At 37.8% G+C, this 27,768-nt stretch overlaps 1 long non-coding RNA gene across 1 annotated transcript; it reads left to right on the forward strand.

The window, feature by feature from the left end:
* The first annotated feature begins 11,763 nt into the window (after positions 1–11,763).
* On the forward strand, positions 11,764–26,375 carry LOC147566436 (uncharacterized). Its single transcript, XR_015237423.1, has 2 exons — positions 11,764–11,956; positions 26,142–26,375. It is a non-coding gene; the product is annotated as an uncharacterized LOC147566436 (long non-coding RNA).
* Positions 26,376–27,768: the final 1,393 nt, after the last annotated feature.

Consider the following 27,768-nt stretch of genomic DNA (forward strand, 5'->3'; position numbering starts at 1 on the left):
CTCTTACTTCACACTTGCTCATAGTACTTCACACTTTCTTGAAGATTAAGTGGTTGTGCCTACCGTGGGAAGATGGCGAGATGAACATTATTTATTCACTAAGGTTAATTTTGCGAGAATCATTGGCATATGAGTTTGGGTACGAGGTTGACGATTACTTGCACATTAGTATCCTTCCATTCCAGTGCAAACTTCGTTCGAAGTGGGAATTACGGATCGCCATGACAAAGTTCATCGTCTGCGGGTGCATCAACTTGTTTTCTTCAGCGAAATCGGTTCGGGACGAACCTTCTGGGGAACAGGGTGATGATGCAGGCGCATAAGCGTGTGGGCCACGTCCACGCGTGCCCACACCCTATTGGGTCATAATAGTAGTTTATTTAGTAGAAGAGAAGTTACTTTAATTTGATATTTCTTTAATTTTAAGTTTCTATGTTTGAGAAGTTTATTATTTTAGGAATCCTAGTTTGAGTCTATCTAGGAAGGTTTATTATCTTATAAAAGGAGATCTAGTCTATGTTATTATTCACCTTGAAGAGAAAAACCATTGAAGTTATTAAGAATTTAAGTTTAGTTTATCGTTTCTTACAGTTTTCTTTAATTGTTCTTAGTTTATTTTATTGTTCTTTAATTATTCCGCTGCGTCTACATCAAGTAGGTTGCTGGCCCGTGGTGCCTATAGCAGTAGGAGGAGGTGGTTGCTGGCCTGTGGTGCTTATAACAGCAGAAGGAGTAGGCTGCTGGCCCGCGATGCCTATAGTAGAAGGAGGAATAGGTTGCTGGCCCGTGGTGCCTATAGCAGCCTAAGAAGTGACACACGGAGCTGCGGGGCCCATATCCAGACAAGGGGTTCCCGTATGGGCCGGCTGATGGGCCGAGACATGAGAGGTTGCCGAGAGTAGGGAAAAAGAAAAGTCTCGTCATCAGGAATCGATAATAAGGAACGCGTGATGGGATTAGGGTGATCGATGGGTTGGGAAAACATCATTGGAATTAAATTTATCCTTATGGAATAAAACGTCACGGGAAGTAATAACTTTTCGAGACGAAAGATCATAGACACGATAACCCTTTTGAATGTATGGATAACCTACAATGATCCCCGGAGAAGCACGAGAATCTAACTTGGTTTTAACAAGTGGGCGTCTAGTATAACAAAGAAACCCAAAAACATGTAGATGAGATAAATTGGGTAGAGAGCCAAATAGTTTCTCATGTGGGGAAAGACCATCTAAAGTGCGTGTTGATAGTTTATCAATAAAAAAACCGCCGTCAGAACGCATTCACCCCAGAAAGAAAGCGGAAGGTGAGCTTGTAGTAGAAGGAGATTGAGCGACTTCAAGAATGTGTCGATGCTTTCTTTCGACTATCCTATTCTGTTGCGGATTGTGAGGACAACTAATTTGGTGAATGATTCCATTTTCACAGAACCAAGATTGAAAGATCTTTGTTCATAAATTCCGTACCATTATCAGACCGTAAAGTTTGAATATTTGGAACGAGAATGGTACCTTGTCCCGAATGTAATTGAGAAATAGATGTATTGAATTGAGTCGAGACAAATTTTGAAAAATTAGAGATAAATCGGAAAGTACCCGATTTGTTCGACATTAAAAAATTCAAGTACAACGAGTAAAATCGTCGGCTATGGTAAAAAAAATAACGACACCCGGAGTGAGAGGGGATAGAAAAGGGTCCATAAGTGAGCATGAAGAAGTTCAAACGGACGAGAAGTAGAAGATGTTCTTAACGTAAAAGGTAAACATGAAAATTTAGACAACGGACAAATTATTTCGCACGAAATTTTATTAAAAGAAAGAAACTTCATACATGGAGTCTTTGAAAGTAAGTACTTGAAACTAGAAATAGAAGGATGTCCTTGGGGCCCATGACATACATCAAATGAACTATTAGTAAGTCTAATGTTAGAAATTGAAAAAGAACAAATCCTAAGATCCGTACGAAGAAAGTATAGTCCTTCATGTTGATCACCAAGTCCAATGCTCGTTTTGGTCAATGGGTTCTGAAAGACACAAGAAGCGAAATCAAATGTTACAAGACATCGAAGAGAATTAGTGATTTGGAAAACATAAATGAATTGATTGTAACATCCGGAATGTGTAAAACATCCTGAAGAAGAAATTGTTTATTGTAATAAACGGTACAATATGACGAACTTTGATACTAGAACCATCCGGTAAACAGACAAAAAATTTCGGAGGAACGGTAACATAATGAGAAAACCGGGAAAGAACATTATATGTGCTTTTCAGCACCTGAATCAATGACCCACGTAGATGAAAGAAAATTAATAACTGTGAGGTTTATTATACTCGGTTTCGTTCGGCCTTGGTGCTGATTGGTGGTGCCTCCAGAGGTGCGTTGTTGGTCCAAGAGGCTTAATAAGCCTTAGTATTGTTCTTGAGACAATAAAGTGGCTAAAGGCACCCTCAATTGGTTGCCTTTGGTGCCAACAACAGCCGCGATTGAACCATGCTTCCTGGCGGGTCGAAGACGTGCTCCAGGGCCCGGGTATCCATTAAGCTGAAAGCATTGTGCCCTAACATGACCGTGATGATGGCAATAGTCACAAAACGGTCTTGGTCGTTTAGACCGTGGTCGTTCCGACTTGTCTGACCGAGAAGGGTGTTGTTTGGATTGATGAACAACGAGAGCAGCAGCCTCGGGTTGATTCGTAGTAGCCGCCATTATGTTTTCTTGGATCTCTTCTTACTTAACAAGTGAGTGAATTCTTAAGATCGAAGGAAAAGGATCCATGAGGAAAATTTGACTCTGGAATGCCGAAAAACGATCATGAAGTCCTTGAAGAAACTCCATGGCATGTTCTTGATTAGAACGATCAATGATCAGCTTCTTATGCCCACAAATACATGGGTCGATAGCTAAAAGTGATTGGAGTTCATCTTGAAGTGACTTAAGATGAATGAAGTAGGAGGAAACATCGTTTCCTTCTTGTTTGAAGGAAGAAATAACACGTTTTAATTGATAAATCTTGGGTTTATTCGTCTGAAAGAATCTATCATGAAGATTACGCCAAATACCCGCCACATTATCATCATAGAAAATAGAAGACCAAACGTCTTGAGAAACAGAGTTGAGTATCCAACTACCGACAAGATCATTACACCTTTCTCATGAGTGTAATTCAGAAGCAGAAGAGGGTTTGGGAATAGAATCATCAACAAACCCTAACTTGTCTTTAGCACGAAGTGCCATCTTCGTAGCTCTTGACCAGGAGGCATAGTTATCTCCTGTTAATAATGGAGTTGTGAGAACCGTAGTAGGTGAATCAGAGTGATGACCATCAAACACCTTATTAGAAGTTGGTGGTATAGTAGGAACATAATCAGAGGAAGCATCAATGGGAATTGACATTATGAAATAAGTTGGTATTCAAAAAAAAAATATCGAACTTAGCTCTTATACCATGTGAAGAGGTAAATTATCTCCTCTTGAATAGAGTTTGAATATACTCGGATGAGGGAGGGAGAGAGAGAGAGAGAGAGAGAGCGCTGGAAACCGTGTGAGAGAGAGAGAAAGAGAGATTTGAGAAAATATTTCTCTGTGTTTATTCATGAATTATACATGGGTATTTATAGGTTTACAAGTAGTTATCAACTAACTATAGACTACATCAAATCTTAACTATGCTTTATCACATAAAATAACAACTTTCCACATTAAACCCTAACCCTAATCTGGTCGGTTTAGTATTGATGAGGGTAGTCTCGGTTTGGGCCTCACGACTTCAGTGGGCTTGGGCCTAGTGTGTGCCTTAATAGTAACACCTTTTCTAAAACACGCGGTGTTGTAGCTTTAGACTGTAGTTGTACTCTTCTTCAGAGGGATAGAACAAAAGACCTGCATATAACTTTTTTTCCTAATGATGATTTATTTCTTGTAAAAGGGGTGTTTTTTTTAGACCATTTGCAAATTTCTACATATTAGACACCACAGTCCTAATTATGTGGTAAAGTTGTCCGTAGGTTGTGGTGTCAATAGTCTAGTTAGTGAGATGGTAGGGTTTCGAACGGCGTTGGAGTTGGCAGAGGAGCTCAATCTGGTAGCTTATATAGTAGAGGGTGATACGAGGGTTTTATTGGACTTGATCTCGGCCGAAGACCCGGAGATTCCTTGGAGACTCTCAAACGAGATCATCGATCTAAGAGCGCGTGCGCGTCATCTACGAGTAACTCTCTCTCATTGCCCGCGTCACAACAATCAGGCAGCACATCTGCTGGCTTCTTTGGCCTAGGTCCATTTGTTAGCCCTTGTGCTTTAGTGCTTCATTGTCGTTAACTAGTGTTGCATTTCAGTCCTTGCCGTCCGTGTTGGACTAAACAGTGTAACCGTTATGTTTTAATTGTAATCTGCTTTTACTCAAAAAAAAAATTGTCTAGTTAGTGGTAACAATTATGAAACCCAAATTTGTCACACCTAAAATTAACTATTCAGCTATACCTTTCACACTAAAATCTTTCAAACACAATCTTTCAAACCAATTTAATACTAAATCTTTAAAACCAAATCTTTTACACCTACAATATCTTTCAGGCCAAAACTCCATTCAAACCTTATAAATATCTAAGATCTCATGTACAACGTACACATAAGTCAAGAGTTTTCTTATTCAAAATATCAATAGCTAGCGGTGATCATGAGTTCTGGTGTCGTCTCTTCCACAAGGTTCATTATGAACATTATGATTGTTCTTCTTTTTATTGTCATTACCGTGATTGTAGGAGAAGCTGGCAAACCTTGTCGTTGCCCTGAGCAATGGTTTTGTTGCATGCGCCGCGTTATGGGGATCAAAGATCATGTCTTTCCTCCTAATTCATCTTAGGCTATCGCTTCTTTTCTAGCTACCCAAATGATACCATACTATGTGTTCTTTTAGTGCTTGGTTTCCTTGTTAAAGTCCACCAAAGTTATGTTAATATAAAAAAATTAGTGGATAAATAATTAATCTTTTACATTTTATTGTGTTAATTATGCATTTTTGCAATTGATCTCAATTCAACCTACTAACCTAGGGATTCACATAATTGTACCAATATTATTTGTTGTCAGTATGCAGTCACTAACTCATGGTGAAAATGTCCTCAAAAAGTTTCTCCATTTATAAAGTTTCAATACCAAAACTCCCTTACACCCCTGTATATGGATCTAAATAACTACAGGGTATTAAATTTATGTTAAGATTAAAGCTAACAAAATTCATTTACATGACACCATAAAAGTGAAGCTCATTTGGTGATTGAATTTAACCCTCAGAGAGATATATCAGTATATCACTAAAACCGGAAGTGTTTTGACATAGTATATTAGTAACTAGTTATTTTATCACAATACCACTTGCGAAATTATTTTGGCTAGATTCTGACTTAAATTGTAATTGAAAAAAAGTAAAACAAAAATGATTGGCTAATGCAAATTGGGAAACGACGTTGCTATTGTCTTAGCCTTTTCCGACAGGGCCTCTGATCCATGATTTACTTTCAAGAATATATGCAATGTTTTCTCTTTAGGTGTGCACAGATAGTTACAATAATTGCATCCCCTTCAAAGACATTATATGTGTCAGTTTTTTGAACATCTAAACAAACAAAAACTTTCTCCATGCCACACATGATCTACAAAACTTTCTGCTTTGTCTCTATGGATGGAAATAAGAAGGTTTCTCAGTGTAAACCAAGATACTCATGAAGATCCAATATAAACAAGCGGAAATATTAAATTTCGTAAAACCGTTATAGGATTATATCTTTTTAACAAACTTCTTGGTTTGCAGAACTATTGAGTTGAGGCCTTGAATGAAAGTTATGTTTTTCTTTAACCCTTGAATGAAAGCTAATTGTAAATTTGGTTTGTCTTATTTTCTACATCTTGATTCCAAAGTCTGATATCAACTTCAGCATCGGGTAAAATTATCTAGGACTGTGCACCCGTTAGATAAGTCATCTCTTATAAATTCGAGTAACAAATTGAATGGCTTGTGTCTGTGTAAGAGGCAGTTTCTAAAAATTGGGATATAGGCGGTTTGGTGGCTATAGGCGGTTTGCTTTGGTTTCATGGATAGAGGCGGTTTTGGTTTGAGAATTGGTTTCTAAATTTCGGCTTATAATAATATATAAATAGGGGGTTAATCAACATAACCAACATCAACACAAGCAACAACAACTCTTCTTTAGAGAGAGCTAAAGAGAGAGAGCAAGTGAGAGAGAAATTTTTTGTTCATAGTTTTGAGCGGTGTTAAATTTCTCGGTCGTCGAAGATTTAGTATAGAAGGTTATTACTATACGGTACCATCTTGGGACGAACTTGCGGGTTGTGTTAGTCGTCTTCATCTATCCTTCAATAAAGATTTCTTGTTCGCCCGAGGACGTAGGCTTTAAGCCGAACCTCGTTAAATTCTGTTCGCATATTTGATTTTGGCTTAGCTTTTCGATTAATCTTCATAATCGAATCAATTTCTAGAATAGGTTCGATAGCTTCCGCGACTTTTAGCTCTAGAACGAATAAGAAAATGGGATCGAGAAGTGGTACGGTCAAATCAGGGAAATATGAGATAGAGAAGTTCAATGGGAAAAACGATTTTTCTTATTGGCGGATGCAGATGAAGAATCTGCTAATCTCGCAGAAATTACACAAGACGTTGACGGGAAAGAAACCAGGAGATATGTCAGATGAGGATTGGGAAGAGTTAGACCTCGAAGCACGGGCTACCATTATGTTGTGTCTTGAGAGGGACGTGGCGTTCCTAGTAGACGAAGAAACAACGGCGGCGGGTGTGTGGTTAAAGCTAGAAAGCAGTTTCATGACGAAAACTTTAACGAATCGGGTCTACTTAAAATCCAAATTATTCACATGTAGAATGGAAGAGGGTTCTTCTATTCAGGAATATGTGAATAGGTTTGACAGGATTATATTAGATTTGAAGGATATTGATGTTAAGGTTGAGGATGAGGACCAAGCCCTCATATTGTTACTTTCATTGCCTAAATCCTATGAGAACCTTGTTCAAACTTTGATGCTTGTTGGTGATAGTCTAAGCATGGAAGAGACGAGAAATTCGTTATTAGCGGATGACCTTCGTAAGGTTGCTACTAACAGTATGGCGTCGGGTGGAGTAGACAAGGATCAAGCACAAGGGTTGTTTGTAACGAGGGGGAGGAGTAATGAAAGGGGAAAGGGAAAGGGCGGGAAATCTAGATCCAAATCTAGAGGCTCTTTCAAGAAAACATGCTTTAGTTGTGGTGAGCTTGGCCACTTTAAAGCGGCTTGTCCAAAAAGAAAGTTGAAGCAAAAGAACGAAGGCTACAAGGAGAAATAAGAGATGCAAGAGGCGGGATATGTGTCAGAAGAGGCGGACGAATGTTTCTCGGTGACAGAGGTGTCTGAGAAGATCTTCGATAAGTGGATGCTTGATTCAGGGGCGTCACACCATATGTGCCCAAATAGGAGTGGTTTACTACCTATAGGAGTATAGATGGTGGTACAGTTATACTGGGTGATGATAGTATATGTAAAACTGTGGGACTCGGAACAATACGGATCAAGATGCACGATGGAGTGGTGAGAACATTGACGGACGTAAGACACATACCCGATTTGCGGAAAAATCTAATTTCCCTTGGTGTGTTGGAGCGGAACGGCTGTAAGATAATTATAGAGAATGGCTCCATAAAAGTCGTTAAGGGTTCTTTGGTGGTAATGAGAGGTACTCGTTACGGTAATTTATACAAACTTTTAGGGACAACAATTACGGGAGATGTAGCAGTAGGAATCAGTGGAAGAGATCCAACGGCTAGTACGAGGCTTTGGCATATGCGCCTTGGGCATATGTCAGAAAAGGGTCTATCTTTGATGTGCGGGAAAGGCTTGTTGAAGGACATGAAGAAGCCTTGCATGGAGTTTTGAGAGCATTGTGTGTTCGGGAAGGCACACAGGGTGACGTTCTTTACAAGCAAGCAAATGAGCAAAGAGGTATTAGACTACGTACATACCGATGTCTGGGGACTGGCAAAGTTACCTTCCAAGGGTGGTTCCAGGTATTTTGTTACATTCGTTGATGATCATTCGAGATTTGTCTGGCTTTATTTTCTGAAGCATAAGAATGAGGTATTCAACACATTCATGGTGTGGAAAGCAATGGTTGAGAACAAAACTGGTCGAAAGCTGAAGACGTTAAGGTCGGATAATGGGACCGAGTACACGGATGGGGCATTCAAGGAGTTTTGTAATCAGGAAGGCATTGTGAGGCACTGGACAGTAGTAAACACACCTCAACAGAATGGAGTCGCAGAGAGATTGAACCGTACACTACTTGAGAAGGCTAGATGTATGCGCTCCAATTCGGGATTAGGCGTAGAATGGTGGGCAGAATCTGTTGCTACAGCTTGTTATATTGTGAACAGGTCTCCACATTCTTCTTTAGATGGCGGCATACCTTACGAGGTGTGGTCAGGTGAACATGCAGATTACGGGAGACTTAGGGTTTTCGGTTGTACGGCCTATTACCATGTTAAAGGTAACAAACTTGACAATAGAGCAAAGAAAGCAATTTTCTTAGGATATGCTACAGGAGTCAAGGGTTATCGGCTATGGTGTACGGAAGACAAGAAGTTTGTAATCAGCAGAGATGTGGTGTTTGATGAGTCATCTATTGTAGCTATGGCAAAAGCTACGGTGCCTAGTTGTGGTGATGTTGGGTCTACTAAAGCTCAAGTAGTGGAAGTAGAAGCCGAAGACCAACGAGTTTCTAGGAATCATGATCAGGTGGAGCATCAGGATAAAACTCAGGATGAGGAAATTGATGAACCCGATCATGAGGAGGTTCAAGGGGAAGGTACACAAGTTTTACAACAACAGCAGCAGGATGTTTCGGTACACACTAGGCCGAAACGGTTATATAAGCCGGTACAGAGGTTAGGGTCAGACAAACCTCTTAGGCATTACGGGCAGGCAAATGTGGTTGAATATGCACTCTCGGTGGAAGACGACGAGCCGGTCACCTTCAAACAAGCTATTACCGCGGAGGAAAGAGAGAGTTGGTTGGTTGCTATGCAAGAAGAGATGGAGTCTCTCCACAAGAACAAGACATGGGAGGTTGTCCCATTGCCCGAAGGTAAGTCTGTTATTGGTTGTAAATGGGTGTACAAGAAGAAAGAGGATTCTTCCGAAATCAAGGGTACAAGGTATAAGGCAAGACTAGTGGCCAAGGGTTATGCACAGAAAGAAGGGGTCGACTACAATGAGATTTTCTCACCGGTCGTGAAACATACTTCTATACGGGTGCTATTGAGTATTGTTGCTCACAGTGATCTTGAGCTGGAACAACTCGATGTTAAAACCGCCTTCTTGCACGGTGATTTGGAAGAAGAAATTTATATGGCTCAACCTGAGGGATATAAGGTTGAGGGTAAAGAAAATCAAGTATGTCGTTTGAGGAAGTCTCTTTACGGATTGAAACAATCCCCTCGCCAATGGTACAAACGATTTGATTTTTTCATGCTAAAGCATGGTTTTCGCAGAAGTGACTATGATTGTTGTGTATACATCAAGAAGTTTCGCGAAGGTGACTTTATTTATCTCCTTTTGTATGTGGATGACATGCTTATTGCTTCTCGAAGCATGGTGGAGATAGATAAGTTGAAATCTCAATTCAGTCAAGAGTTTGAGATGAAAGACATGGGCGCTGCAAAGAAGATACTGGGAATGGAGATTAAAAGAGAGCGGTCAAGTAAGAAACTGTACTTGAATCAGAAAGGTTACATCGAACGAGTAGTTTCTCGGTTCGGGATGCAGGATGCGAAGGCGGTGTCAACACCTTTGGCACCACACTTCAGGCTCTCGGGAAGACAATCTCCCACTACTACGGTGGAGAAGGATCATATGGATCGTGTACCGTATGCTAGTGCAGTTGGCAGTTTGATGTACGCTATGGTGTGCACTCGTCCAGATATTTCACAGGCGGTCAGTGTGGTTAGTAGGTTTATGGCAAACCCGGGGAAGACACATTGGGAAGCTGTGAAGTGGGTCTTGAGGTACTTGAAGGGTACTGTTGATACGGGTTTGTGCTTTGGTGGAGACACATGTCAGGTAAGCGGTTATGTTGACTCAGATTATGCTGGCGATCTAGATAGAAGACGATCTACTACTGGTTATGTATTTAAGGTACATGGTGCTCCAGTTAGTTGGCGATCGATGTTACAATCTACAGTTGCGTTATCTACTACGAAGGCCGAGTATATGGCTATGGCCGAGGGTGTGAAGGAAGCATTGTGGTTGTGGGGTCTTCTGGATGATCTAGGGATTAAGCAGGAGTGCGTAGATTTATGGTATGATAGTCAAAGTGCGATCCACTTAGCGAAGAATCAGGTTCATCATGCTCGCACTAAGCATATCGATGTCAGATATCACTTTGTACGAGATGTCATAGAGGAAGGTGATGTTTCTCTCATGAAGGTACACACAGATGAGAATCCCGCGGACATGTTGACTAAAGTGGTGACACGTAGCAAGTTTCAACATTGCCTGGAATTGCTACAAATCGGCTCGTGTTAAGTTGCCCGAAAGGGCGTAATGGCGACAAGATAATCTTTATGTGAAGGGTTGGTAGAACTACGGTAGGCTTGATCCTATAAAAGGGTACGTAGGCAGCCATGGTCATATGGTGCAGTCGGATGAAGTTATAAGAAGAAGATATATCTTACAAGGAGTATCCTGGTGTTCGTCCAAAATTTGAAGTATATCAAATTGTGTACGAGGTGGAGAATTGTAAGAGGCAGTTTCTAAAAATTGGCATATAGGCGGTTTGGTGGCTATAGGCGGTTTGCTTTGGTTTCATGGATAGAGGCGGTTTTGGTTTGAGAATTGGTTTCTAAATTTCGGCTTATAATAATATATAAATAGGGGGTTAATCAACATAACCAACATCAACACAAGCAACAACAACTCTTCTTTAGAGAGAGCTAAAGAGAGAGAGCAAGTGAGAGAGAAATTTTTTGTTCATAGTTTTGAGCGGTGTTAAATTTCTCAGTCGTCGAAGATTTAGTATAGAAGGTTATTACTATACGGTACCATCTTGGGACGAACTTGCGGGTTGTGTTAGTCGTCTTCATCTATCCTTCAATAAAGATTTCTTGTTCGCCCGAGGACGTAGGCTTTAAGCCGAACCTCGTTAAATTCTGTTCGCATATTTGATTTTGGCTTAGCTTTTCGATTAATCTTCATAATCGGATCAATTTCTAGGATAGGTTGGATAGCTTCCGCGACTTTTAGCTCTAACAGTCTGCAACTTCGTATGTATTAGTAGTTCCATAATTTAATTAAAAGGATGACATTTATCTGTTACAAAATTTGTCTTCGGATACACAAATAAAGATGAAAAAGAGAGGGATGGAGAATAGAGGCTTGAAACGTGTACTATATACACTTTCCTTAAAGCAATATTTACCCCCTCTCACTCAAGATTACTTGAAGGTTACAAGGCAAATTGTTAGAGAAGAGCTTGTGATGATGATGGTGTTTCTAAAGTGTAAGAATAACAAAACATTAAACAACAGTGTGGGTGCCTAGCTAAGACAAATGAGTGCCTAAGTAAAATGTAAAGTCTGCCTAAATACTTAAAGTTGTTAAAAGTTAGTTAAGAAGTTGTTAAGATAACAACTCTCTAGCTAACTTTCTCTTTCTCTCTCTAAACTCTTTAAATAGAGCTGATTAGTTGTAATAACTTTGATCGAATTTCAAGTTCTAATAAACAGTGATTTCTCTCTCTTATTACTCTGATAATCTTCATCTTCTTCATTAGAGAATCATCATCTTCTGTTATCATCATCTTCTCTAATCAAGTATCATATTATACTAAATATAACATGGTATCAGAGCCTGTTTAAACGACAAATCCATCTTCAATTCAACGAAATCGAATCAAGTAAGTTCTAATTTTCAATTTCTTTTATCTTTGATTCATTCAATTTTTAATGGAATCCTCAAATTCTTCATCACAAAAGTCAAATTCAAGCACGAATGTCACAATCTCAAATATATCTAACTTCATATCTGAAAAGTTAGATGGATCAAATTATCTATTATGGAAAGATCAATTTGAAACTATTCTCTTAAGTACAGGTCTATTAGGTTACATTGATGGATCGATTTTGTCTCCAAGTAAATATATTGTTGAAAATGGTCTGGAAGTGTTAAATCCATCTTTTCTTACATGGAGAAAGGCTGATAGCTTTGTTAAAGCTTGTATGAAAGCTACTTTCACTCGAACTGTATCATCTGATGTTTTAGGGCTTGATTCAGCCAGAGAAATTTGGAAGTTTCTCGAAATGATGTTTATTGAGGAGTATGAAACCAAGATTGCTTCACTTAAAAAACAACTTCAAAATGTTAAAAGAGGAGATTTAACAGTAAGTTGCTACTTAAGAAAGATAAAAAAACATTTCTGATTCCTTGACTGCTGTGAGCAATAAAGTTCCTGAATCTGAGCTATGTCGAATAACTTTAAAAGGATTAGGAAAAGAGTATAAGCAATTTGTTATTGCTACTCATCAAAGAGAATCCAAATTGTCTTTTCCAGAGTTAAGAACTCGAATCATTCATCATGAGCAATGGTTAAGCATTCAAGATAATGATGAAGTGGATGAATCTGCTTACTTAACCAGAAGAACACAAGTTAAACAACAAGTAAAATCAAGTCAAAATCAATTGAGGTATTCACAATCTCAGCCACAAAGGTATTACACAAACCAAAGGCAACAAAATTTTTCAAATAACAATCATAATAGCAATCAATATAGCAATCATAACAGCAATCAACATAGAAATCAACATAGCAATCATAATAGCATTCAAAAGTCAAATAATAGTATTGAAAGGAACTCCCAATCAGGTGAAAGAGCAAATGATTTTGATTTCTCTATCATTCCTTGTGGAATTTGCAGAAAATGGGGCCATGATGCCTCTAGGTGCAGATACAGGTATGCTCCTGATGATTCTTATAAATTCTATAATAGCAATAATCCAAATAATACTCATAATAGTACAAGTAAGAATTTCTACAACAAAGAAAGACCAAACTTTGCTGGTCTCCATCTTTATGAAGAAGGTGAATCTTCACATGCTCATAATGAAGAGGAAAAACCAAGTGAGGAAGATGTCTATGATGCTTAATTTGGTCAATTAGGTTTCTGTCCAGATAGTAATGATTATGAAGAAGCTCTTATGGTCTCTTATGGTCTCAGTGGTTGAGAAAGCTAATGATTCTTCAGCTGTTTGGTTAGCTGACACAGGGGCTACAAGTCATATGACCTATGATGCAAATACCATTGAAAATGAAAGAAGCTACTCAGGTTCAAATTCAGTTATGGTTGGAAGTGGAACCTGTATTCCCATTTCCAGCATAGGTGATACTAAACTCACAACAAATTATCACATTTTTTATCTTAAAAATGTGTTGGTAGTTCCTAATATCAAAAGAAATTTGCTGTCCATCTCTAAATTTACAAGGGACAATCAATGCTTGGTTCAATTCTCTCCTTGGGGTTATAAGGTCATGGATATTTGGTCTGATAAGATTTTTAGTGAAGGACCAGTTATAAATGACTTATATCCTATCACATTTCAGGTTCAAAAGCCACATGAGGCTCATTTTTCAGAAGTCACTACCCCCTCCTTCTATTTGGCACAGACGATTGGGTCACACTTCTGACTCAGTGCTTCATCTATTGGCTAGGAACAAAGCTTTAAACATGAATTTTGAACCCCAGCATGGTCTATGCCACTATTGTCAATTATCTAAAAGAAATCTCTTCCATTTGCTAATTCTCAAAGCTATACATCAACTCCTCTCTATTTGATTCACTCCGACATTTGGGGTCCAGCACCAACTTCATCTTCCAAGGGAGAAAGATATTATATTCTTTTTCTTGATGACTATAGCAGACATTTATGGGTTTATTCACTCAAGACAAGATCTGATAGTCTTTCTTGCTTCAAACACTTTAAAGCTCTTTCTGAAAATCTACTAAATGTCAAGATCAAGTATTTTCAATCTGATGGTGCTCCTGAGCTATCAAAAGGGGATTTCAAAGCATTCCTTGATCAGTGTGGTATTCTATTTAGGAGCTCTTGTCCATATACTCCACAACAAAATGGCAAGGCTGAGAGAAGAAACGGATAAATCACAGAGGTTGGTAATTCCTTGCTTTTTCAATCTCACCTTCCCAAAGAGTACTGGTATGAAGCTTTCTCCTCTGCTGTGTTTATTATAAATAGATTACCAACCAAATTGCTAAATGGTTCTTGTCCTTATGAGGTTTTATTTCATAAGAAACCAGACTATACTCAGTTAAGGGTGTTTGGCTGTCTATGTTATCCTTTCTTGGATAATATTAGGCTAAACAAACTTTGTCCCAAATCTGCTGCTTGTGTTTTTATTGGCTATAGTCTTCACCATAAGGGTTATAAATGCTTGGATATTGAAAGTGGGAAAATAATCATCTCAAGAGATGTGGTGTTTGATGAAAATGTATTTCCTTTCTCATCCCTCTCAAAGTCCAAATTTTCTTCAAACACTCCTTCAACACTGTTGGAGTTATCACATCACATTCAATTTGGCTCTCAGCATGTGCCTGAGACTCATACCCAAAGTCCTGCACCTATTCAACATGTTGTATATGCTCAAAGTGCTATATCTACTATAAACCCAAAATTATTCCTGATCACATAACACACTATAGTAGTTGTCATCCTCTTTCTCTTACTTATGTGGCCTTGCTCAACCAACCAGTGGAGCCTACTACTTATAAACAAGCAGCAAAAGACCCAAATTGGTGCAAGGCAATGCAGGAAGAATATGATGCTTTAATAAGCAATAAAACTTGGGTTTTGATCCCAAGCTTACCTTCTATGAACATTTTAGGGTGTAAATGGGTTTATAGAATAAAATACAAAGCTGATGGAACCATTGAGAGGTATAAAGCCAGGCTGGTTGCAAAAGGATTTCATCAAATGGATGGTCTTGATTACTCAGAAACTTTTAGTTGTGGTTAAAGCTACCACTATTAGACTTTTTTAACAGTTGTTGTTTCAAATCATTGAGCATTCTTCAACTGGATGTCTCTAATGCTTTCCTTCATGGTCTTTTCGAGGAGGATGTCTTTATGTCTCAATCCCCTGGCTTCACTGATGCTGCTTCTCCATCCTATGTTTGTAAACTACAGAAGAGCTTATATGGCCTCAAGCAGGCTCCCAGGGCCTGGTTTACCAGATTCGCCTCATTCTTATTCACTTTGGGTTTTCAGAAGAGTTCTCATGATCACTCTATGTTTGTGAAGAGTCAAGGGTCCTCAATTATCATCCTTTTACTCTATGTGGATGATATTGTGCTTACAGGTACTCACTCCTCTGACTTGACTCTACTTATTCAAAAACTAAAGTCTGAATTTCCAATGAAGGAACTTGGCTCTCTCCATTTTTTTCTTGGGCATTGAGGTTACTAGCAATTCTCTTCATGAGCTTCTTCTCACTCAAAGAAAGTATGCTCTTGAGTTACTACAAAAGGAAGACTTGTTGGATTCAAATCCTAGTATTACTCCAGTTTCAGGGGGCAATAGAATGTCTAAATATGATGGTGAGCCTCTCTCTGATCCAACTTTCTATCGAATTTTAGTTGGTGGTCTTCAGTACCTTACTATGACAAGACCTGATATTTCCTTTGGAGTCAACTATGCTGCCCAATTCATGCAAAATCCTAGCTCTATTCATCTTTAATTGGTTCAAAAACTCTTAAGATATGTCAAAGGTACAATTGGGTATGGAATCTCCATCACTAAAGGAAATTTAACCAAGTTGGTGGGCTATTCAGATTCTGATTGGGCTGGATGCCCTGATACAAGACGCTCAACCACAGGCTACTGTGTTGTGCTAGGCAATTCCCTTGTCTCTTGGTGTTCTAAAAAGCAACCAACTGTTGCTAAGTCCTCAACTGAGGCTGAATACAAAGCTCTCTCCATTGCTGTTGCTGAAATGCAATGCAATGGATTACCTATGTTCTCACAGAGCTAAAGATCTCTATTGCTAAGCCTTTTATCATCTACTGTGATAATTTTGGTGCTAAAAACATTGCTGCTAATCCTATTTGCCATGCTCGAACCAAACACATAGAGGTTGATTACCACTTTATTCGAGATTTGGTATCTTCTGGCTCTATTATCATTAGACATATCCCTACTAATGAGCAGCCAGCTGATCTGCTAACCAAGGGTTTAGCTCGAGCTCTCTTTGTTCCTCTTCGTGACAAACTGATGTCTCTGCCTACTTCATCAGTTTGAGGGGGCATGTTAGAGAAGAGCTTGTGATGATGATGGTGTTTCTAAAGTGCAAGAATAACAAAACATTAAACAACAGTGTGGGTGCCTAGCTAAGACAAATGAGTGCCTAAGTAAAATGTAAAGTCTGCCTAAATACTTGAAGTTGTTAAAAGTTAGTTAAGAAGTTGTTAAGATAACAACTCTCTAACTAACTTTCTCTTTCTCTCTCTAAACTCTTTAAATAGAGCTGATTAGTTGTAATAACTTTGATCAAATTTCAAGTTTCAATAAACAGTGATTTCTCTCTCTTCTTACTCTGATAATCTTCATCTTCTTCATTAGAGAATCATCATCTTCTGTTATCATCATCTTCTCTAATCAAGTATCATATTATACTAAATATAACACAAATTGCTTCCCAAGATATGACAAGCCTTTGTGAAACTACACCAAGTAACTTGTGAAGATTTCACTAAAGGAGCATTAGAACATAATGAAGATGGCAAAGGTTTTCCGACATTGTTTGTAAATGTTGTTTCATCCGCTTTTTTAGTTTAGAGAAATTTTTTTTTATAGAAAACAAAGAGACATTTTCCAAGTAGAAAATCTTTTCACAAAAAGATATATCTCTCCATATAATTTATTCAAAAGATATAACTATTAGACATAAATTTCAAATCCAAATATTATAAAAAATTAATTTCTGATTTTATAAAGTAGATTAGTTAATAACTTGTCCAAAATTCCAACATTATCACCCCCAGGATGGTAGGATATAACTGTTGATTCCTCTATTCTAAGCTTTTAACTGTTGGAATCGGAGCCGATTTTGGCTCGACCCGACTAATCAAACTCAGAAACTGAACATGCTACTGCGTTCGTCTCGTCGAGCTCTTTAGTTTAGAGCCAAGAATCACTCGAATCCGATTCTGGATGAATGAGAAATTCAAGGTTAAAGTTTGGACAAAGATCGGTTGAATTAGGGACTAAATTGTCAAAGAGGATAAATTAGTTTGGGGACCATCTGGGCGAAGCGAGCACGTCCAGATCTGGATGGCTCGCGTTCCACCCGAGTTTTTGAAGCGAGATCTGACGATAGCGCTTTTTCATCCTCAGGACAGTGTTGGGATGATGATGGGCCTAAAAAGTTTCCTAAATAGGTCGGCACCCGCAAGTGCACGGGTGTCAAGTTGTAATAATTTCCGGTAAGACCGGTTCGTTCCTCAGAGACTAAGTGAAATCTATTCTAAAACTAGGAAGTAATAAGATTTTTCAAATGTTTTGATTTTGGTTTTAAAATAAAATATATAAAATATTAAAACAAATAAAAAGATGAACTCAAATGGGGGGATGATCTATGGGTCCAGAATCTATCCACGGAACAACTCTAAAGGTGAACTAATGAGTCAACGAGTTACTTTTATTACACGGGCTTTAAAACATGAATGGTCTAAAGTCCGGAAGATATCTTCCTTAAAACGATAAAAACTAAAGATACATGCATCATTCCCTATATACTAATTACTCGATTATTATGCATCAACTAAGAAGTATAATCCATCAAAGCATTTTTATTCTAAGCATGGAATATCAACTTAAGAAAGATGAATAATGAAGGAACTAATCAATAATCAAGAATAACGCAAGTTAGACATGAACGACCAAAGGATTACTTGACTCGAATTTAATCACACCTAAAAAGTAAATAACAACATGGATTTCATCAAACACCATAGATAAAGAGATTTAGCTAATCAAACTCATCAGAAAGAATCTCATTATAAAAATTAAGAGCAAAAGATAAGTAAGGTAGATATCACCCAATGTTAAGCTTCCATGATTATGAGGAATGAGATGGATAGTTGATGATGAGATTCTCTCTCACAAAGAAATATCAATAGTACAAATATCCTCCCTCTTCTCTATGTTCACTCTCTTCACTCTCTTTTCTCTCTCACAAAGAAAAGAAAAAGATGAAGAAAATGGAAAATAAAAATAACATATGATGAATTATCTCTTGTAGTGATCTCTGTAAATTCAATGAATCAACTCTTTCTCTCTTTACAATCCTCTCTCAATACATTAACCTCTCTCTCTTCCTCTCTCTCTCTCTCTCTGTAATTTCTCTCTCTCTCACAAAGAATGAAATACAAAAAAAACAGAAAAGAAGTAGATGATGATAATGGTGTTCTGGTTTTCTGTTCAAGCATAGATACTCTCTCTCTCTCTAATGTTTCTGTTCTAGTTGAGCTCTTGAGAGGTTTTCACCCCCCAAATCCGAGATGCCCAACTCTCTGTTTCTGTTCTCTATATATATGGAGGCAGCTTCAATCTCTCTCTAAATATTTCTCTATTTAGATAAATCACTTCCATCTCCAGAATCTCCTTTGATTTTTGTAAGAGTTACTAATAGAGAAAATAAATCGGAGAGAGAATAATATCAAGTTGTCTCCACTGTTCCTTGCTATCCAATTGACCTCCTTCATCTATGTTTAGAGATGTCTTCATGATATTCTAAATCAGAGATAATGGAATTCTAAATCAGAGATTTCCTTGCTGTCCAATTGACCTCTCTACAAATATTTTCAGCACAACTTTCCTCTTTACTGTCATAGAATAATAGATTGAGGTGATAAGAGAGAAAGATAATTTCCCTCTATATTCTTTCCTTCAATCTATCTCAAATCTCCCCATATAAATCTTTCTCTTTTAATCTGTATATACTCTCTTTCTATTTATGTTAGGAGCATATCTTTCCCTCTCTAATTTGTTTAAGAGAAATAATAATAACCAGAATTGGAAATGAGAAGATTTTGGGCCAATTACCGTGGGTTTCTGTTGGTTATCATGTGAGCATGATTCGGTGGATTGGAAGTAGCATAAGGGAGTAGGACGTCGCACGTTGTAATTGCTGTATGGATGAGATTTCACATGAACCGTCAACTCAAGGTGGACAAGTAGACGTATGGTTAGATTGCCCGGTCCCATAATAGTAAGCTGCTTCCATGTGTAATGGATCATAGCATCTTACCAAATCCCACAATATACCACTTTACCGCAACAGTGTACCGACATTTTATCTCATTGCCATCAAATTTGCATGCCACGTGTATTTAAATGCTTTGGACAACCGTCTTTGACCCCGCACTTTAACTTGGACTAACTTTCTCACACGGACTCCAATTTAACTTCCGTTTTCGCCTACAGGTTCGTCTTGGATTGCACTTTCCATCAGAGTATCAACGGTTGCCAAAATTTCCAGAGAACCAATACCAAGAAATGACACAAATACCCTCCAACACGACTTTCTCTCGATTTTATCCGTTTTTCACACTAAACTCCCTAAAAGACACCTGGGAAAGAGAAATACACAATTAATCAGAGTAACTGCTCGAAATAGACTAACTATCCCAAATTGAGAGATTCAAATGAGGCATTTTCATGACTCATCAGATGACGTCAGAGGTGTTGGATCAGCAAGATCCAACGGGAGGCGTTAACCCCGTGTCAGGCAGAAGGTGGGCTACGCCTAATCTTTTGATCTAGTCGTTGATTTCTTTATCTGTTGGACACAGCTCCGGGACAACTCGATCTCCATCTAACGGATAGCGTTTTGTCCAAGATTTTGAGCTAAATCCAACGCCCTAGAATGCACCGACTTTAATTTTTAGTTGAGTCCGCCTATTCGAATGGATATGTCCATTGAACCCAATAGACACCTATTCCCATTCACTTTCTATATAAACAACCCAAGCCCACTTCCTTATTCATTCAATTCATTCTCTTCTTCTCTTCTCTTCCAACAATTAATATTCTGATGTGTCTGAAATATCTTATTGGGAAGTAATTCTAGTATATTCTGGTGTGTCTGGAATATCTAGAAAAATGAAGAAAGAAGTTTCGAGTGAAGTTAGAATTCTAAAGCGTCTAGAAGATCCAAGTCATTCTCTTATTCTCTTCTGACAATTAGTATTCTAGTGTGTCCGGAATATCTAATTGGGAAGTAGTTCTAGTATCGCTAAAAAAAGGAAGTAAGAAGCTTTGAGTGAACTTATAATTTTAAAGCGTCTAGAAGATCTAATCAGATCAGTCCAAAAGCTCCTATTACTTACGAAGGTTCGTCCGCTTTCAGAATATAGAAGTACCATCTTAAAATTCTGAAAGGATAGTCGTTGTATCCTGAAGGCATACACCCTAACGTTTGGTACTGTTACAGGGGTGTAAAATGTCTTAAGAAAAGAGAATTTATTCTCGCCTCGACTCCATTATCTTTTGTCTATCTCGGTTAATCCGGAAGAAGGAATTACTGATAAAATCGGTATTCGCTTATCGTTTATCTCTCTATAACTTAGAGAAATGAAGTTCCCTACTCCAACCTAGACTCTGTCTTAATCAAGACAAGACAAAGATAAAAGTGAATTCAAACCATAACAAGAGGAACAACACTAAACATCTGTAGAATTCATTGTCTAAATAACTTCATTTTGTGCCTATTTGTCTCACTATTTATCTATATCTCCTTCTATATCATAAACTCCGCAAATTTCTTGTTGTCTTGCACCATACCTTCCAGGACATTGTCATCTTCACGCCAGCGGGTCGCGAATTTGTAGCCTTTATTGGTCTTTGCGTATGAGCACTTGTCAGTCTAGATTCTCCATGAAAAGACTAATTTTAATTTTTAATCATCCCATGTCAAATCAAATGTCCCTCAATTGTTTGTCTATCAGCATGAATTTTTAAACATCTGACACATGAAAATTTGTTTGATTATTTTGAGTAACTACCCCGCCACTAAATGTATGCTCCAAGAAAGCAATTACACTATCTATGCCCTTTTTTGTAACACTCTAAACGCTCAAGGACAACTTATTAATGAACTCTAACTTCTTGCATACAAAACTTATGATTTAGTCAAGACTACAACACCTTCTCGTTATCATGGAATAAGTTCGGTATCCCGAGAAGTTTTATATGAACCAAGTCCACTTAAATAATTATTAGTTGAGTGTTCATATGTGTTGGAAATATAGAGTTGGATTAATGAAAAATATTATCTCTCAGAAAAACCAAGAACGGAGTTTGATGTGTCATGGTATGGAGACCACTGCCTTGAAAGTGATTTCGGTACAACCTCGGTGCAAATTGTATAACTCTGAACACTTCCCAAAGATTTACCACATCTATCATCTTCCACTGCACTGAAGAAGATGATATTGGAGAAGCAGAAAATCGACTTCAATATCTAGTAGAAGATGAATCCCGCTTAGTAGTTGTCTGTTGCTCTATTTTGGTTTAGATCTTATTTATAGACCAAGTAAACCCTATTAGGGTTTCCCAGATAACGTGGAGAAGAATAAGGAAGTTGTGGGATGTGATTCGTGTTGAACTCAAAAGGAACTGCTCATACTTGGACTTGTTTAAACTAATGGCTGAATCCCCAGGTTCTTTAGCAACTTCAATGAGATTTAGTCACTTAGAAATATGGATGAATCATTTTGCGCGAAAGATTCCATCTAAAACATTTTTGGAAGATTTAGTCACTTAGAATTAGTTAGTTGTTAGTAGAAAACATGTGAAATTGATTATGAAACGACACAACCTTGATTCATTATTTGTGTGTCTATATTGATAGGGTTATAAAGAGGGAATTTATTTTAGTATCGAAAAATAAAGTTTTTAATTGGGTTATTTGACACTTGGGTGTCACAAATATATTTCTGTTCCTGTGAAAGGATCACATTTAAATGTTTTTTGTCGTTTGAGTCACAATCTAACTAAAATCTTGGTTTAACTTATGTTTGACAATCTCAAAATTAAATTAATGTCATGAAAACTACCTAACATTGTTTAATGATGTCGAAAAGTGACTTCCTAGTAATCAACGGGAAAAGACCTTCTGTACTTCTAGATTATATCTTTCTTTTTCCTGTAATGGAGCCTTGAGATGGACGGTAGCCAAGAAGACACACTGACGCTTAAGCTAGTTAAGTGTGCGGGTAGAATCAATTAATGAGTTTTAAAGATTTCTCGGCCTTTTATAGGGCAAAAATGTCCTACAGTTATAGGTTTACGAGCAGGATTGACCACCGTCTATGGATAGACACGTGAAATGATCGTATAAGGAAAGAAACACTTATCGTGATCGTACCTTTCGTCAGAGGCAACAATAAAAAGGAAAGAAGATCTTTGGTGATATATGGCCTTCCACGTAACCTCCATTCTTTCGGGCCGAGCGAAGGTCGAGGTGTCGAGGGCACTCGGATTTTTTTGCTCTGTCTCCCTGGTCAGAGTAGGGATTAGGGGCAAAGCTTACTCGGGTACACCTATCCACTTGTCTCTACATGGTAGCAGACCTCACTCAAATTTCCAAGGAAACTTGTCCCGACCTTCCTACCATCTCTTTTGTTATAACATAATTCAGGTGACATATTGAAGTATATTGAAGAAAAGGTAGATATCTAGAAGATATCTCCCTAAGATAGAAAGAAATACATAATATAGCAATTGTAATTTTAATTGTTTCCTCTTTGTAATATTTCCTTATTTATTATTTCTCTACAAACCCTATTGTAATCTCTATAAATATGTACCCAGTCTATCAATGAAATCACCTTTGATAATTATATCTCTTGTTCCTCCTTCAACTTAATATGGTATTAGAGCAAAGTTGATATTTCTGGGATTTCTACTCGATAATAATTATTTCGTTTATTCGGGTTTTATTCATTCTAAGGAGCTCTACGGATTCTTATTATCGTTATACTTCGATCATCCCAACTCCATCTTCAAAGGTCAGTTACTAACACAATTTTTCTGAATTTTTTCAAATTTTTTCGATTTTTTTTTCGATTTTTTTTTTATTTTTTAAACCTATTTTTAGGTTAGGAATAGTTCTGTTCCAGAATTAGGTTAAAATTAATCCTGTTCCGATTCAGATTAGAATTTTTCCGTTCTGATTTATCTAAAAACAGACAGACCTAATCCGGTACATCTTTACTCCGGAATAGAGAAAACCTGGTATACTTGTATACCAGAATAGACTTAACCTGGTATTTTCCAATACCAGTGTATAAACTAAACCCGGAACACAACAAACTCTGTTCCCGATCGGAACCAAAAAATCACTTTTGGTTCCCGACACCAACTTCATCTTCTCCGGTGACTACTTCTAGGGTTTTTTCGTTTTTTTTCGCCGGAATTAGGTTACAGACGAAGGAAAGCAAAGTCTCCGACGTCTGACCGCGAAGGGTTTTCCCTCATCTAAACCGAGATATTATTTTCCCCGACGTTTCTCTCTCTACACCATTAAAACTTGATCGGAAACCCTAGTTTTTTCTTGATCGGATTTTTTAAAAATTACAACCCACCATCTCGGTTTCCAGCCATCTCTCTTTGCGAAAACCTGTCCCGTCGATCACCACACAAAAGCTCCTTTTTTTTTTTTTTTTTTTTTTACTCGGAACCCTAAATTTTTGGCCGGATATCAACCTCCCTGTTCCTTGATCGGAACCCTAATTTTGGCCGGCGAGATTTCATCGGAACCCAAATTTTGGCCGGCGATAACTGACGCAACTGAGTCAAACCAATTTGACTTAACCCTGTTGCTTTGACCTGTGACTTTACTTCTGTTGACTTGACTACAGTCAGCCGACTTTGACTGACCCAGACTTTTGACTTTCTTTTTGTGACACCTCACGTTTGTGACGTTTTTTTTTCCCACAGTACATAAACTGTTTGGCTTATTTGTGACAGCATCTACTGTCATATTAACTTCCCAACACTTCTGTTAAGTTGTGACATTCTAGGCTGTCCCTTTTATTTCCTAACACTTCTGTTTGGACTATTTGAGACAGCACCTACTTCCTTTTTTCTTTCCGACACTTCTGTTAGTTGTGCAAATTCTGAACCGTCCCTTATATATTATTGTGACGTTGATTTTAAAATAGATTATTTTCTTCTATTCTTTACAGAACAATGACTTCTGGACAATCTGCCAACATCAGTGATCTGAACTCGAATTCAGATGACACTCCACCGATGACAGACACTACTCCTCCTCTTCAACAAATATGTGAGGCTTATTATGTGCATCCTTCGGACAATGCCACTTCTGTTGGTGTTAATCCCGTTCTTACCGGTCCAGACTATGCTGAATGGGCTCACAGTATGCACGATGCTCTTATCATTAAAAATAAGCAAGGTTTTATCGATGGGTCGCTCCCTAAACCGACGGATCCTGCGCAACTTCATGCATGGACCCGTTGTGACACCATGGTGGCTGCTTGGATATCCAATTCTGTCAGCGAGGAAATCCGACGTAGCACGAGACGTTCGGCTTCTGCTTTTGATCTTTGGAATAATTTGAAGGAGCGTTTTGCTACGTCTAACGCTACCTACATTTATCAGCTGAAGAAAAAGATTTCTGCCCTTACTCAGGAGCACCAGACTATTTCAGCTTATTATTCTCAGTTGAAGTCTTATTGGGACGAATTGGATGCTATCATTCCACCCACTTCATGTGCTTGCCCTGTTGGCAAAACAACTATTGAATATCATCTTACCTCGCGTACGACTGAATTTCTCATGGGTCTTCATGAACGTTATTCTGCGACTTGCAATAACATACTTCTCATGGAACCACTTGGTTCAGATCCATTTCATCGGTTACTCTCCAAGTTGGGCTTGATTCAGATTCCTTCCCCTGCTCCAACTTGCGGGGGGGTATTGAAGTATATTGAAGAAAAGGAAGATATCTAGAAGATATCTCCCCAAGATAGAAAGAAATACATAATATAGCAATTGTAATTTTAATTGTTTCCTCTTTGTAATATTTCCTTATTTATTATTTCTCTACAAACCCTATTGTAATCTCTATAAATATGTACCCAAGTCTATCAATGAAATCACCTTTGATAATTATATCTCTTGTTCCTCCTTCAACTTAATATATGACAGAGCCTATTCAATTCCACCTCTTTGCTAACTTTAACAAAATCTCATTTTATATAAGTGCGGGCAAAGGTGGCGCATGCCACTTAGGTCAATCCATCGACATCTTTACTTGGTTCAACCTTGATTCAACACGAGCATCTCCCCTCCCAATCCTTAGCAGAGTGAAAAGTTATAAAAGAGTAGAAGATGTGCTCAAAAAATCGTCTAACCTGTTATAATAAGTCACATAAAGAATTCGCAACATTAATAAGATATTATTTTAAAGTAACACCTTTTCCGAAACAGGGGGTGTCGCTCTTCTTAAGTCCTAACTGGTAGCTTTATACTGAAGCTCTACTCTTCCTCACGGGCATTGAACAAAAGACCTGCAACTGATTTTTTTTTTCTTAATAATGATTTATTTCTTGTTCAGGGGGGTGTTTTTTGGACCATCTGCAAATTTTTACATTTTCCGACACTTATAATTATGTGGTAAAGTTGTTTGTAGGTTAAGGTGTCAATAGTTTTGTTAGTGGTAATAATTATGAAAACCAAATCTGTCACTCCTAAGCTATTCAGCTATACCTTTCACACTAAAATCTTTCAAACAAAATCTTTCAAACCAATTTAACACTAAATCTTTAAAACCAAATCTTTGACACCTTCTACAATATCTTTCAGGCCAAAACTCCATTCAAACCTTATAAATATCTAAGATCTCATGTACAGCATACACATAAGTCAAGAGTTTTCTTATTCAAAACATTATAATTGTGATTATGAGTTCTGGTGTCGTCTCTTCCACAAGGTTCATTCTGAACATTGTGATTGTTTTTCTTTTTATTGCCATTGCCATGATTGCAGGAGAAGCTGGCAAACCTTGTCGCTGCCCTGAGCATTGGTTTTGTTGTATGCGCCGCGTTATGGGGATCAAAGATCATGTCTTTCCTCCTAATTAATCTTAGGCTTACCTATCTCTTCTTTACTAGCTACCCAAATGATACTATACTATGTGTTCTTTTAGTGCTTGTTTTCTTGTTAAAATCCACCAAGATTATGTTAATATAAATAAATTAAGTGGATAAATAATTTATCTTTTACATTTTATTGTGTTAATTCTGCATTTTGGAATTGATCACAATTCAACCTACTAACTTAGGTTCACATAATCATACCAAAATGATTTGTTGTTAGTATGCAGTCAAGAACTCATAGTACATATGTCCTCACAAAGTTTCTGCATTTACAAGAATGAAGCTCAATTGGTGATTGAACTTAACCATGGGAGAGATATATCACTAAAACCTAAAGTTTTTTCACATAGTAGCACATTATTTTAGAACGTAACCACTTACGAAATTATTCTGGCTATAATCGGGTTATATTGTAATTGGAAAAAAGTAAAATAAAAATGAATGGCTAATGCTGATTGGTGTGTAACATCGTTTCAATTGTCGTAGCCTTCTTCGACAGTGTTGTCTGAACCATGATTTACTTTCAAGAGATATAAAGAAATTGAAGTCCCTTCCATAAACATTATGTCTTAAATTTTCCTGAAGAAACAAAATCTCTAAGTGGGACACATGATCTACAAAACTTTTCGCTTTGTCTCCTTGGGTGGAAATAAAACGGGTCCTCAGTGTAAACCAAGATATTTACCAAGATCGAATATAAAGAAGCTAAAGTATTAAATTTCTTAACACCGTTACAGAAATGATAGAAAGAGCGAATTTTGAGAGTGAATTGGGATTGAAATCTGACCTGGGTTCCTACGTCAAATTTCATGAGAGGTTGGCTTATGGCGCTTTACTTTTAGGAATCAAACATAATTTTTTATGCTTGAGTCCTTCTAAATTTCTATTCTTTATATTTACTCCCTCTGTGATCTTGTAATCAACGGTCCAGAGCAATTTTAGCCCAAATTACCTCCCTCCTTCATCCTCTCTCTACACAGGACATAGGTGTTGTTATATGGTATGTGGTCAGGGGCGTGGGTGAGGGGGTGCGAGCGGTGCGATCGCACCGGCCCCCCCTCCCCTTAGGGCCCCTTTTTCTGAATTTGTTTTATATAAAAGTATATATACAGTGAGAAAGTGTATATAGAGTGAGAAAGCAACTTCAAAACAACAATCAAGTTAGGCCGGCTGGTTTGGTCCTTGACTACTTACATGAAGGTCGCGGGTTCGATTCCCCTGTAGGCCGTTCAGTTTCGTTTTTTGGTTTATGGGGCCATAAAGAACTGACTTGGGCTCTATTGTTTAAAGACTCAAATATATTATTTTGTAGCCCCCACAAATGACGAACCCAAACGAAAATATCAAAACTAAATATTTGATGTTTCAATTTTTCTTTTTCTCCATAGGGTTTAGGTATTTTTCTCTATCAAATTGAAAAAAAAAAAAATCATTTTGTTTTTGTATTGATATTTAAGCAAAAATAGTCAACTTAGTTTGTTGTATGAATACTATTATTTTCCGATCATTACAACAAT

The sequence above is a fragment of the Eschscholzia californica genome, unplaced genomic scaffold (genome assembly GCF_041429995.1).
Source record: "Eschscholzia californica isolate CP2 unplaced genomic scaffold, dmEscCali1.0.p SCAF_1, whole genome shotgun sequence".
Classification (NCBI taxonomy): Eukaryota; Viridiplantae; Streptophyta; class Magnoliopsida; order Ranunculales; family Papaveraceae; genus Eschscholzia; species Eschscholzia californica.